Genomic DNA, 2,282 nt, shown 5'->3' with positions numbered 1-2,282 from the left:
CTTGCCTTGCCTTGCCTTGCCTTGCCTTGCCTTGCCTTGCCTTGCCTTGCCTTGCCTTGCCTTGCCTTGCCTTGCCTTGCCTTGCCTTGCCTTGCCTTGCCTTGCCTTGCCTTGCCTTGCCTTGCCTTGCCTTGCCTTGCCTTGCCTTGCCTTGCCTTGCCTGCTTGCCTGCCTGCCTTTTGCCTTGCCTTGCCTTGCCTTGCCTTGCCTTGCCTTGCCTTGCCTTGCCTTGCCTTGCCTTGCCTTGCTTGCCTTGCCTTGCCTTGCCTTGCCTTGCTGCCTTGCCTTGCCTTGCCTTGCCTTGCCTTGCCTTGCCTTGCCTTGCCTTGCCTTGCCTTGCCTTGCCTTGCCTTGCCTTGCCTTGCCTTGCCTTGCCTTGCCTTGCCTTGCCTTGCCTGCCTGCCTTGCCTTGCCTTGCCTTGCCTTGCCTGCCTTGCCTTGCCTTGCCTTGCCTTGCCTTGCCTTGCCTTGCCTTGCCTTGCCTTGCCTTGCCTTGCCTTGCCTTGCCTTGCCTTTCCTTGCCTTGCCTTGCCTTGCCTTGCCTTGCCTTGCCTTGCTTGCTTGCCTTGCCTTGCCTTGCCTGCCTTGCCTTGCCTGCCTTGCCTTGCCTTGCCTTGCCTTGCCTTGCCTTGCCTTGCCTTGCCTTGCCTTGCTTGCCTTGCCTTGCCTTGCCTTGCCTTGCCTTGCCTTGCCTTGCCTTGCCTTGCCTTGCCTTGCCTTGCCTTGCCTTGCCTTGCCTTGCCTTGCCTTGCCTTGCCTTGCCTTGCCTTGCCTTGCCTGCCTTGCCTTGCCTTGCCTTGCCTTGGCCTTGCCTTGCCTTGCCTTGCCTTGCTTGCCTTGCCTTGCTTGCCTTGCCTTGCCTTGCCTTGCCTTGCCTTGCCTTGCCTTGCCTTGCCTTGCCTTGCCTTGCCTTGCCTTGCCTTGCCTTCCTTGCCTGCCTTGCCTTGCCTTGCCTTGCCTTGCCTTGCCTTGCCTTGCCTTGCCTTGCCTTGCCTTGCCTTGCCTGCCTGCCTTGCTTGCCTTGCCTTGCCTTGCCTTGCCTTGCCTTGCCTTGCCTTGCCTTGCCCTGCCTTGCCTTGCCTTGCCTTGCCTTGCCTTGCCTTGCCTTGCCTGCCTTGCCTTTGCCTTGCCTTGCCTTGCCTTGCCTTGCCTTGCCTTGCCTTGCCTTGCCTTGCCTTGCCTTGCCTTGCCTTGCCTGCCTTTGCCTTGCCTTGCCTTGCCTTGCCTTGCCTTGCCTTGCTTGCCTTGCCTTGCCTTGCCTTGCCTTGCCTTGCCTTGCCTTGCCTTGCCTTGCCTTGCCTTGCCTTGCCTTGCCTTGCCTGCCTTGCCTTGCCTTTGCCTTGCCTTGCCTTGCCTTGCCTTGCTTGCCTTGCCTTGCCTTGCCTTGCCTTGCCTTGCCTTGCCTTGCCTTGCCTTGCCTTCCTTGCCTTGCCTTGCCTTGCCTTTGCTTTGCTTGCCTTGCCTTGCCTTGCCTTGCCTTGCCTTGCCTTGCCTTGCCTTGCCTTTGCCTGCCTGCCTTGCCTTGCCTGGCCTGGCCTGCCTGGCCTGGCCTGGCCTGGCCTGGCCTTGGCCTGGCCTGGCCTGGCCTGGCCTGGCCTGGCCTTTATCGAGTTTGCTGGCTGGGGCTTTAGTCGTCCGGCAAATCCGATGAACATCTGACATTTTTAATTTCGGAAGCTCTTGTAGGTCGTCATTTTCAAACAGGAAATGAATCGGCCGCTATGAGTAGAATGCGGAAGTGACTGTGCATGTAGCCTATTGTCCAAACGGCACCAGACTTCAGACTATCATTAATGGTCCGGCCCTCAACAGCTCTATGTCAATTAGGGGATGTCATCATATGCCGTTGCCATGGCGACAGATCCCTCGCCATGAAACACGGTGTTCTCCTAACTCAATGGAAAAACGTCCAGACAGACATCAGATGACAGTTAATGGTCCGGCCCTCAACACCTCAATATGACAATAGTGAGTTTTCCTCAAAAGCTGTTGCCATGGCAACGCACCCCTCACCGTTAAGCACGATATTGCTATAACTCCTGTGTAAATGGTCAAAAAGTATTCAAACTTCACATGTGTGCTAACGTTACAGCCCTCAAGACACATATGTGTCAGTTTTGAGATTTCCTCAAATGCCATTGCCATGGCAACACAATGCTCGCCATGAAACACGGTTTTCTCATATCTCAAAGGAAAACAATCCGAATGGCCACATACTTCACATTATGGTAAATACTACCACTACAACTTCCCAAAATTAATTTCCCTATAAGTCGATAACT

Source organism: Gymnodraco acuticeps, unplaced genomic scaffold (assembly GCF_902827175.1).
Source record: "Gymnodraco acuticeps unplaced genomic scaffold, fGymAcu1.1, whole genome shotgun sequence".
In the NCBI taxonomy this organism is placed as follows: Eukaryota; Metazoa; Chordata; class Actinopteri; order Perciformes; family Bathydraconidae; genus Gymnodraco; species Gymnodraco acuticeps.
Note: the sequence above shows the minus strand (reverse complement) of the source record.